The following is a 13,275-nucleotide window of genomic DNA, read 5'->3' on the forward strand; positions in this document are numbered from 1 at the left end:
ACACTTTAATCATATCTTAATCCCCCCTTAAATATGACCAGCCCAAGCAATTCGCCAAATAACAAATAAAATTATTTTACATTCAACATGGTGAATACACGTTAATTGCTTTAGAAGTTATTGTCTGAAAACAACAAGTTTCAGTCCTAGCTAGAAGCTTAAAATTTCAAGATTTGGTTGTAAAGATTTTGAAAGCTGAATTCAACAAACTTTGGCGAATGCCTATTACATGCTAGGGACAAAGAAATAAATGAAATCCAGTCTCTATCTTTGTGGTTATAGGGATATCCCTCCTTTAAGATACACACACACACACACACACACACACACAAAGAAGTATGGAAACAAACATAAGAGAGTAATTCAACCTGTCTGGGTGTATACATGGGGGTGACAGTTGAGCCAGAAGGAAAGAATACCTAAAGAGGAGAAGCATATCTGAAGTAAGCAAAGAAGAGGATGCATTTACTATAGCTAAAGTAGAGAAAGACTGGAGATAGGACTAAATATGGACTTTTTTTAAAAATCATTTTTCCCCTTATATCTTGTCACATTTCATAAGCAACTAGAGGTAACTCCCAAAGATACAGTGAGTATAGAATAAAAGTAAATTAGGTTGAAAAATATATCTAAAGATGCTGGATAAAATATATGGTTAACCTTAAGGGGGAAGCAAAGGAATTCCTAGAGAGTAGAAAATATAAATTCACAAGGGTAAGTAGCATTATAGTCAGAATTTTCCCTGGAGTTATTGGCCAATTCTTGGTAGATGAAAGTCCAGGCTTTAATGGGCTACTTACAGAGGTGACAGGAAGCCAGGTGGGGCTTCACCAGGGATATAGGTCAGATTAACAACACCTTTATAAATATGCCAGGACTACCCACAACCTCTCACAAAGGCTGTACCCTTAATGGGTGAAATATGAAAAAACTCATTCTGCAGAAGGAGATAATGGGAATAGGGGTCTTTTATTGGCTTGGTTCTTGGTAGAAGAGTAAAACCTAAACATGTGAACTCTTAATAAGTCTGCACCTGTGTAGGGCTAGAATTCAAACTAGTTGTGTGGCCAGAAAAACTCAAGTCAAAATCTACTTAAAAGTAGGCAGTACCCCCAGACACTCAAATAATCCCCAAACAAAAAAATTCCCAGCCTCAAGAAATTACAACAAATAAAGTACCAATGAGATGAGCTCACAATTTAAAAAATCACCAGAGAAAAAAACAAGCACCTATGAGTCAGAGATAATGAACAACAAACTATAGAATTAGACCAACAAAGACTGCAGATAAGAGTATTATGAGTTAAAAACAACAAATAAGTATTTTTCATATACTTGACAAAATATAATAGGGGGGAAAAGTATGATGGTATAGGAGACTACTAAAATTGACCAAGCAGGCTTGAAAAGAAACAGTATTTATTACTTTCAGACTTTACGTATGTATGTTAAAATTTCTAGGGCAACTGAAAGAACAAAATAAGGTGTGAGACTCACAAGGAGAAAAATATGAAAAGCAGGACATATGTAATATATAAATAAGATGGTAGGGATAAATTTTAAAAGATCAGTACCATGATTGATGTAAATGGATTAAATGTTTCACTTACAAGTTTTTACATTACAACTAGATAAAAGTTTAATTTAAGTATATGTTGTTTACCAGAGACATATAAAATATAAGAACAGAAATGTTGAAAGTAAAAGGACAATGAAAGAGAGGTTAAAAGATATACCAAAACACTGAACAAAGAAAATTGGTTAGCTATTTTCAGTTAGAACGTAGAAACAAACAAGAGACTTTTCCTTAACAAAGAAAAAAAAGGTTAGATAAGTAATGAAATCAGTTTTTATTTGTTGGTTGGTTAGTTGGCTGGTTGTATACAAGAAAATTCAGAACTGGAAGAATGTAAATGAACTAAATTCCAGAAAGAGAGAAGCCCTTGCTAGGAGAGAAAATACCCTAAGCCCCTTTCATCCCTGAGGCACCGTGGGAAGAAGAGCAAACTGACCACTGGAAGAGGGGAGGAGAAACCAAAAGAATTTTTTAATAAATTTTCATTGGCAGAAAATGATTGATTTAATTAATTAGAAAGCTGAGGTATAGACCCAGAGTCTATACTTATTCTGCCAATTCTTTCTCATGGGGCCTTCATGTAAGATACAGCAGGACTACTGAGAGAGATCCCCCTCAAGTAACATGGTGCCTTAATTGAGCATAAGGTTGGGGGCAGAACAGGAGGGCCTAGAACTAGTCACTGGACAGTGAAATTAACAATAAAAATACCACTTCCGATAGCCTTGAAAAATATTAAGTGCTTAGCGATAAACTTAACAAAATGTGTGCAAGACCTCTAAAATGTAAACTCCCAAAAACTGCTAAGAGAAATTAAAGACATAAATTAGTGGAGAGACATACCATGTTCATGAACTGGAAGACTCAAGTTTGTTAAGAGGTCAATTCTCCTCTGTTTGATGTATAGATTTAACACCTTCCTGATAAATATTCCAACAGATTTTTTTGCAGAAATTGACACACTAATTCTATCATGTTATAGAAATGCAGATCTACTGGAATAGCCAAAATAATCTTTTTTTTTTTTTTTTTTTTGAGACAGAGTCTCACTCTGTTGCCCGGGCTAGAGTGAGTGCCGTGGCATCAGTCCAGCTCACAGCAACCTCAAACTCCTGGGCTTAAGCGATCCTACTGCCTCAGCCTCCCGAGTAGCTGGGACTACAGGCATGCGCCACCATGCCCGGCTAATTTTTTGTATATATATATTTTAGTTGTCCATATAATTTCTTTCTATTTTTAGTAGAGACGGGGTCTCACTCTTGCTCAGGCTGGTCTCGAACTCCTGACCTCGAGCGATCCACCCGCCTCGGCCTCCCAGAGTGCTAGGATTACAGGCGTGAGCCACCGCGCCCGGCCCAAAATAATCTTGAATAAGAACAAGGTCGGAGGACTTGCAGTATCTGATTTCAAAAGTTACTTTAAAGCCATGGTACTCAACCAAGGGTGATTTTGTCCCCTGGGGGCATTTGGTATTGTCTGTAGACATTTTTTGGTTGTCACAACTGGGAACATGCTACTAGAATTTAGTGGGTAGAGGCTAGGGATGCTGCTAAACATCCCATAATACACAAGATAGCCTCCCACAACAAAGAATTATGAGGCCTAAAATGTCAACAGTACTGAGACTGAGAACCTCTGCTCTAAAGCTACAATAATCAGGACAGTATGATTATTATGGCATTAACATTAGATGAATGACCAATGAAACAGAATAAAAGTCCAGAATTACACTGTATTTATACAGTCAATTGATTTTCCACAGAAGAGCAAGGCAATTCAATATGGAAAATAAAGTCTTTTTTAACAAAAAGTGTTGAGAGAATAGGTTATCAGTATTTTAAAAAAACCAAAACAAGAAAAACCCCTCAAGCCCTTATCCTACTCCATATACAAAAATCAGTTTGAGATGGAAAACTAAACATGAAAATGAAAATTATAAAACTATAAAACTACCTTGAGGTAGACAAAGATTTTTTACATTGGACCAAAAGTGTACTAACAATAAAAGAGAAAATTGATAAATTTAAATTCTCCAAAGTAAAATTTTCTGTTCATCAAAAGATACCATTGGAAGCTGAGATAGGACAGTCACTTGAGGCCAAGAGTTCAAGGCCAGCCTGAGCAACATAGTGAGACCCCATCTCTACAAGAAATAAAAAAAAAAAAAAAAAATAGCCAGGCCTGGTAGTACATTCCTGTAGTCCCAGCTACATGGGAGGCTGAGACAGAAGGATCACTTGAGCCCAGGTTTGAGGCTGCAGTGAGCTCAGTGAGCTATGACAATACCACTGCACTCTAGCCTGGGCAACAGAGTAAGATCTTGTCCCTTGTCTCAAAAAAAAAAACAAAAAACAAAAAAAAAAAAAACCACACCACAAAGCAAGATAGCAAAATACCATTAACAAAATGAAGAGCAAGTTACAGAGTAGGAGAAAATATTCACAATATATTTATCTGTCAAAAGACTGGTATTCAGAAAAAACCATGACTCCTACAGTGTAATAATAATAATGACAAACCAATTCTTTAAATGGACAGAGAACTTGAATAGACATTTCAGAGAAAAAAAGATAGACCAACAACCAAAAAATAGATGAAAACGTGCCAAACATCATCAGTCATCATGGAAATGCAAATTAAAACTAAAATGGGATACCATTTCACATCCACTTAAATGGCTATATTCAAAGACCATCAAATGTTGCAAGGACACGCAGCAGATTGGAACTCTCATCTTTACTGGTAATAGTACAAAATGGTAAAACCACTTTAGAAAACTGTTTGGCACTTTTAGTAAAGTTAAAGATATATCTGCTTTATAACCCAGCAATTCCACACCTAGGTATTTATCCCTGGAGAAATGAAAACATATATCCACAAATAGACTTACATAAGAATACCTAAAACTAGAAATAACAGAAGAATGGATAAACAAATTATGCTATATTCATACACTGAAATGATTCAGTAATAAAAAGAGAAAAACACACTGATATGTGCCAGAAACATGGATGAACTGCAAAAACATTATATGTAGAGTGAAAGAAGCCTGGCACATAAGAATACATATATTGTATGATTCTATCTATATAAAACCTAAGAACAAGCAAAATTAATCAAAGATGACAGAAACCAAAAAAGTAGTTTGCCTAGGGCAGAGGGAAGGGGACGCATGGTGGAATTCACTGGAGTGAACTTCCTGGGGTGATAAAATGTTCTGAAATTTTGATTGAAATAGGATTGAAATCTGATGAAAATGTTCTGTATCCTGATTGGGACGGTGCTTACTATTGTCAAAAATGTTAAAAAGGGATACGTAAGAGCTCCACATTCTGCTGCATGTAAATTATAACCGCAATTTAAAAATTAATTTAAAAAAAGGAAAAGTGGCAGGTGCATTAGTAAGAGAAGTAAAAGAAAAAACAAACTGTAGGAAAAGTGTTTTTAGAGAGAAGAGTTAGTACACATTCAGAAGGCTCAATATAATAGAAAGATATAAATTCTAAACTTCTATGTACCTAGTAAAAGCTTCAAAATAAAGCAAAAATTGACAGAACTAAGAGGAGAAATAATACAAATTCACCAGAGTAAGAGATTTTAACATACTTCTCAAAAGAAAGATTATGCATATAAAAATATATTTAATTACATAAAGTATATAATATTTAGATAACACAATTAGCAAACTTTATCTAGTAGACAGATACAAAACATTACACTAAACATTACACATATTTATAAAAAATGATCACATACAAGGCCACACAGTAAATCTCAACAAATTCCAAGAAAATGACATAAACCATGCAGACCACATATTCTAATCACAATAAGATTATATCACAAGATAGCAACTTGAATGATAGCATAATATCATTTTTGAAAATCAAAATACTTCTAAATAATCTACAGATTAAAGAAGAAATGAGACACACAAATATGGCCAACCGATTTTTTGAGAAAGGTACAAAGGCAAAAATCAATGGAGAAAGGACAGATTTTTCAACAAATAGTATTGGAATAATTGGACATCTGTATGTTAAAAAAAAAAGCTCTACCTAAACATCACAGCTAATACGAATATTAACTCAAACATGAAATACAGATCTCAACATAATTCCTTAAGCTATAAAACTTTTAGAACATAAGAAAAAAGATTCATGACCTGGGTCAGGCAAAGAGTTTCTTGATATGACACCAAAAGTATGAACCATAACAGAAAAAACTCATCAACTGGATGTCACCAAAATTTAAATGTTTGCATTGCAAGAGACACTATTAACATAATTTTTAAAAAAAGAACTACAGATGGAAGAAAATATTTGCAAATCGCACAAATGTGAAAGAGGATTTATATCCAGAATATATAAAGATCACTCAAAACCTAATATTGAGAAAACAAAAAACCCAACTAAACAATGGGCAAAGGCTTGAACAGATACTTTACCAAAAAGGATATAGAGATGGCTAGTAAGCACTTGAAAAGATGCTGAATATCTTTAGTCATTAAGGAAATGCCAAACCATAATGAAACAGCACTATACACCTATTAAAATGGCTATAATTGGGGGAAAAAACATGGGCATTACCAAATGCTCACAAGCAACTGGAACTATATATACTTTGCTGGTGGGAATGCAAACTGCAATCACTTTGGAAAACAGTTTGGCAGTTCTTATAAATTTGAACATATAATTTGACCTAGACATTTCACTCATAGGTATTTACTCAAGAGAAATGAAAGCCCATGCCCACACAAATATCTGTAAATGAAAGTTCATTCCAATTTGATTTGTAATAGCCAAAAACTAGAAACAATCCAAATGTCCATCAACAGGGGAAAAGATTTAAAAAGTTGTGATATATGAACATACAATGGAAAGGAACAAACTATTGATACATGTGACACAAATCGTAAGGACTGAAATGTGCCCATTGGATTGCATACCTAACTGCTAGTTACTAACAGGTCACTGGTTATTTATTTGTCAGAGTAGTTTGAACCATATGGTATGTGTAAAAATGATTGTACATTGGATTGTGAATAAATGAGAGGTGAAGGAGTAGAGACAGGGATTGACAACCACTCTCTTTCAAGGAGTTTGGCTATGAAAAGAAAGACAGAAATCAGGCTTTATAATACAGAGGATGATGAGGGCTGAATTTAGGTGTAAGCCTTGAGCATTTATAGACTAAAGTGAAAGGTACTATAGAGAGGTACAGGGTAAAAACCTGAGAGAAGATAATAGATGGAGCAAAGCTTCTGGAAAAACTGGAAAAGAACAGGATCCAGAGACAGAAAAGTAGAGGAAAGTTAACTGTGCAGATATAACTTTGTCTGTGGGTATAACAGGAAGTTATACAGTTCCTGCATCCTTTGGCTTTATTTTCTCTGTGAAATAAGGGATGAAGTCATCTGTAAAAAGTGGGGAAGAGGTGGAGTAAGAAGTTGAGTGGTAAAGGTTTGAAATTGCTGTGTGAGCAGTGGAGAAAAGAATTCACTTGAGACAAAAATGTAAGATGTGGTAAAGAATAATACTGAAGGCCCAGCAAAGGTTATAAACCATGAACCATGTCAAACTGCCATAGAAGTTTCTAAATGTGTAGGGATGAGCCTCAAGCAAGTTATGGGATAAGGGGAAATGTATTTGTTCATCACTGCCAGCCTATAATATAGTTTGGGTCCATACTAGGAGTAGCATTGACCTAGACTACTACAGCTACCTTCTTCCAGCTTCTAGACCGGTTCCTACTCCAAGTCATTCTTCTTAGTACTGCCTGAGCTACCTTTTAAAAATAAATCATGGCCGGGCGCGGTGGCTCACGCCTGTAATCCTAGCACTCTGGGAGGCCGAGGCGGGTGGATTGCTCAAGTCAGGAGTTCGAGACCAGCCTGAGCGAGACCCCGTCTCTACTAAAAATAGAAAGACATTATATGGACAACTAAAAAAATCTATATAGAAAAAATTAGCCGGGCATAGTGGCGCATGCCTGTAGTCCCAGCTACTCGGGAGGCTGAGGCAGTAGGATCGCTTAAGCCGAGGAGTCTGAGGTTGCTGTGAGCTAAGCTGATGCCACGGCACTCACTCTAGCCTGGGCAACAAAGTGAGACTCTGTCTCAACAAAAAAAATAAATAAATAAATAAATAAATCAGACAATTTTAATCATTTGTTTAATTCATTTAATAGCTTCCTAGATTCAGATAAATGTGAACGTATTAATATAGTCAACAAGGTCCTTCATTATCCAACCTCTTATTCTTATCTCTTAGCAATCACGCTCTCATCCTATACTCTATAGCTATAATGAACTATTTCCAAGTCCTCAAACATACCATGATCTCGTGTCCCCATGCCTTTGTACATGGAATTCTCTCTGCTTGAGGCATCCTTCTCCCTCATCTCCTGACCTTTTCATCATCAAAATTTAACCCAAATATCCCTAATTAAGCCTACTAGAAAAAACTGCACTGCCTAACTGCATGGGGCTACCATTCACAACATAATGATGTGAAAAGCATCCCCTTAGAAATTGCACCAACTGAGGCTCTGGGTATCCCATCTACATCTTCCCACAGTAAGCATCCTGTGCATATCTATATGTATATCTTAACTGTAATTTGTTTACAGATATTTAAGTACAAGTTTCTTCCAGGTAGGGATTGTGTCAGGGAAGCTTTCTTTGTCTCACAAATTACACTAGGTTTTTTCTGATTAATCACTCTGATTTTCTCCAAAAAACAAAGATGATAAATGCTAATAGATAACAGCTAATATTTATTGAGTGTTTACTATAGGCAAGGCATTGTAGCATTGTTCATACAGTATCACATTTAATTTTCCCAAGAACCTGAAATAGGTACCATTAATAATCTCTATTTTATAGAAGGGGAAACTGAGACACAAAGCAGTAAAGCAACTTGCCTAAAGTCACATGGCCAATAATAATGGAATGTGAATCTGGGTAGACTATCTCAAGAGACCGTAAACTTAAAATAATTTGTTTAAGCCGGGCACAATGGCATGCACCTGTAGTCTTAGCTACATGGGAGGCTGAGGTGGGAAGATTGCTTGAGCCCAGGACTTTTAGGCCAGCCTGGGCAACATAGCAACACTTTGTCTCTAAAAAATATTTTTTTAATTAAATAATAATAATAATAATTTGTTTAATGTCTGCCTTCCCTGCTTAATACCATACTAATTTTGTTCCCAGTGTACCCTCAAGGCCTAGTACATAGGTCTTCAATAAATATGTTTGCTAACTTAAAGATCACTCTAAATTCAGACCCTTACATTTATCCCTACCAAATTTCTGCTTGTCAGTTTCTGCCCATTATTCTCTTGGAATACCTGTCATTTACCATGTTAGCCATCTTTCCTGCTTCCCACTGTTCTGCAAATTTGTAAGCCTTCTATGTCATCAAATAACCAGTAAAAAATGTTGCTAACTCCTATATTCAGGTTCAGAAAATTATTTTGACATCTTAAATATGGACATTTACTCACATACTTAGCAGAAATCACAGATATTTTAAAGGGCTAAAGAATAGACATGTTACTTTGGTAGGGTTTCCCATAAAACTCATTTTACCTTAACTTTTCTCAAGGCTTGCAGTTTTCCAACAGGTAAATCAACATTCTTTCCTCATTTCATTCAGTTTAATTATTTCTTAGTTTCCGAATGCACTTCTCCGGGTTTCTCATTTTGTCACAATTCCTTTCTGTTAACCCCCGATTTGTCACAAAACTCCAGAGAAGAAAGAGTAGGGAACAAGATGTTTTATATTAATAATTGAACTTTTGTGAGGGTGAGGGAATAAAACTTCTACAAGTTTGACTCTACAATGTAACAAACAAAAAAAGGGATGACTTCTTAAAAATAGAACAGTTGTCAACCTGTCTTAATGTAATGATTTTTGATAAAAGTTATTTATCCTGGTTTACTGTGCGAATTATACTACAATACACACAGCTTTAATATTAAACTTTTCCTCATTATCTAAACCACATCATTTTAGTAAATTTTAAAATTTTTACTTAAAACATGGCACATTCCAAGTTCTGATTTTAAAAAGAATTTAAAAAAAAAATCCATACATTCATTTTAAGAATCCTCAGTCATTCTCAGCAACTTTCTAAGTGTTATAGGAAACTCAATAACGGTATTTACATTCAATAAAAGAGAACTAAATGAAAGGAAATTGGCAAAAAGTTAGTATTACACACAGAACTGTTTTGACCATGAGGGCACAGAATTAAGCCACTAAATGAAGACTATGGAGTCATCATTCTAGGAATTCTAAGAAAATGCTAACAACCTGCTCCATATATAATTGCTTCTCTTTCTCTCTTTTTGTTTTTTTTTTGGAGTTTTAATATCTTATTCTTATTTATGCAGTTTTAATAGGCATCACTTTCCAAACCTTCTCCACTAAAGTACATGTCATTGTTTCCTAAAAAAAAATAACTTTATGATTTAAGAAGTCTAATATTAATATATCCCCTGTATTGCAAAATGGAAGGTAAGACTCCTAAGTTATTAGGGCATTAATCTAGTGCACTGGATGAAATGGTCTCTGTGTCTCCTCTATTTTACAAACATAAAATAAAGCTTTTAAGGAAATAAAATTGCATTTCTAGTTTTTAGGAACAATGAACCTTCATTAAACACTTTCATATTCAGTGGTATTGAGGATACAAGCAGATATGAAGTATGTCTTACAGCTGAGACCTCCACAAACCATGTGATAATTTATATTACTCTAAAATTCAAGTTAGAAACTCAAGTGATATTGAAATATCACACAAATTAGCTGGTGCTACTTTCGTCACTAACACTGCTGAATCATAACTAAGGTAGCAGAAAAATAATCTCTGGGTTAGTTCCAGAACTTTTTTTAAAAAATGTCTTTTCAATTTGCTTCTAACTATAAGATTATAAACACCTTTTAAAAATACCTCATAGAATTACAGAATGATAAAACATTGAAACTGGAAAAACTAGTACTTCAACCTCCAACTCTTGGCAACTTGAATCAACAGGGAAGTCTATTTAAAACTAACTGGTCATACCATCATTTCTTATATACCATGTTCCTACAGCATTGTGCTAAGAATTAGTTATCTGAGGATGCAGCTTTTTTTTTTTTTTTTTAAGAGATCAGGTCTTGCTATGTTGCCCAGGCTGGTCTTGAACTCCTAAGCTCAAGTGATCCTCCTACCTCAGCCTCCCAAATAGCTGGGACTACAGGTATGTGCTAGTATGCCTAGCTTAGAATGCATCTTTATATAATGACAAGTGCTCAATATTAAAATTCAGAAATTATTCAACTCCCAATTTCCCTAAAATTTCCCAAAACTCAGATTCAAAAAATAATATAATCATTAGTTTATGTGAAGAGAAATATAATTACCTTTATTATTTTTTAATAATACCTTTATTAATTAAATAATACCTTATTAATAAAAAATTATTTTTATTTGGTAGAGTAAACAAAGTGGTAAACTTATGCAACTATCTTTGACACTATAATGGACACCATAAAAAGTTAGCTAGAGAGAAATTTAAAAGGTATATCTCAAAGAAGCATTTATATATAATATTTACCTAGTTTGGTCTTTCCTCTGGTTTGAGGAGCCACAGACTGGACAAAATATGTGCAAAAGATACATCTGATGAAGACTTGTTACCCAAAATATACAAAGAACTCTTAAAACTTAATGATAAGGGCCGGGCGTGGTGGCTCACGCCTGTAATCCTAGCACTCTGGGAGGCCGAGGCGGGTGGATTGCTCGAAATCAGGAGTTCGAGACCAGCCTGAGCAAGAGTGAGATCCCGTCTCTACTAAAAATAGAAAGAAATTATCTGGCCAACTAAAATATATAAATACAAAAAATTAGCCGGGCATGGTGGCACATGCCTGTAGTCCCAGCTACTCAGGAGGCTGAGGCAGTAGGATCGCTTAAGTCCAGGAGTTTGAGGTTGCTGTGAGCTAGGCTGACGCCATGGCACTCACTCTAGCCCGGGCAACAAAGCAAGACTCTGTCTCAAAAAAAAAAAAAACAAAAACAAAAAACAAAACTTAACGATAAGAAAATGAACAGCTCAATTTAAAAATGGGCAAAAGATCTAAACAAATACCTTACCAGTGAAGGTATACAGATAGCAAATAAACATGGAAAGATACTCAACATCATGTGGCATTAGGGAATTGAAAATAAAAATGAGATACTATGATACAGCTAAAAATCCAAACACTAACAACACTAAATGTTGGAGAGGATGTAGAGCAACAGGAATTCTCATTCATTGCTGGTGGGAATGCAAAATAGTATAGACAGTTTGGCAGTTTCTTGTAAAACTAAACATACTCTAACATATGATCCAGCAATTGTGTTCCTTGATATTTACCCAAATGAACCAAAAACTTATGTCCACACAAAAATTTGCACATGGATGTTTACGGCAGCTTTATTCATAATTGCAAAAACCTGGAAGCAACAACAAGTCCTTCAGTAGGTAAATGTTTACACTGGTATAATACAATGAAATATTACTCAGTGCCAAAAAGAAATGAGCTACCAAGCCACTAAAAGAAATGGAAGAACCTTAAATGCATATTACTAACTGAAAGAAGCCAATCTGAAGGGCTACACACCATATGATTCCAACTATGCAACATTCCAGAAAAGACAAAACTATGGAAGCAGTAAAAAGATCAGTGGTTGCCAGAGGTTAAGGGGGAAGAAGGGATTAATAGGCAAAAGCACAGAGGATTTTTAAGACAGTGAAACTATTCTGTATGATACTACAATGATGGACAATTGTCATTATACATTACATTTGTCAAAACCCACAGAATGTACAATACAGAGTAAGCACTAAAGTAAATTATGGACTTTGGGTGATAATGATTTGTCAATGTTGGTTCACGGATTGCAACAAATATGCAGGTGACGGAGGCTGTATATGTGGGATCAGGGGGTATATGGGTACTCTTTGTACTTTCTGCTCAATTTTGCTGTGAACCTAAAATTGCTCTAAAAAATAAAGTCTATTTTTTAAAAAACTAAAATAAGATAAAATAAAGCAGATTATATCTATGATCAAGTGGGAAATATCTCAAGAATGTAAGGTTGGTTCAATATCCAAAAATTAATTAATATTCGATACCCTTTCATGATAAAAACACTCAACAAACTATAATGGGAGAGAACTTTATAACCTGATAAAGGGTATCTGCCACAGCTAACAACATACTTAATAGTGAAAGACTGAATGCCTCCTCCTTAATTAAGATAAGGAACAAACACAAATATCTGCTCTTGCCTCCTGTATTCAACACTGTACTGGAGGCCCTTAGGGAAATTCAGCAAGAAAATGAAATAAAAAGCATCTATATTGGAAAGGACAAAGTAAAACTATTTCTCAAATCTTAAAGAATACATTAGAAAACTATTACAATAAAATTAGGTTGCAGGGTACAAGATCAATATACAAAAATACATTGTGTACACAAGCAATGAACAATGCAAAAATGAAATTAAGGAAATAATTCCAATTATAATATCATTAATAACAAAATACTTATGAATAAATTTAATAGGAAATATAAAATATAATCAGAAAACTACAAAATTGTTTAAAGAAATTAAAGATCTAAATAAATGGAAAAACATTCCATGTTCATGGGATGGAA

General features: G+C 34.7%; 1 protein-coding gene across 2 annotated transcripts in view; it reads right to left on the bottom strand.

The window, feature by feature from the left end:
• NLK (nemo like kinase) overlaps window positions 1-13,275 on the bottom strand; it is a 149,458-nt gene that overhangs the window by 116,175 nt on the left and 20,008 nt on the right. The gene's annotated exons all lie outside the window — the stretch shown is intronic.

This window comes from Eulemur rufifrons, chromosome 9 (genome assembly GCF_041146395.1).
Source record: "Eulemur rufifrons isolate Redbay chromosome 9, OSU_ERuf_1, whole genome shotgun sequence".
NCBI lineage: Eukaryota > Metazoa > Chordata > Mammalia > Primates > Lemuridae > Eulemur > Eulemur rufifrons.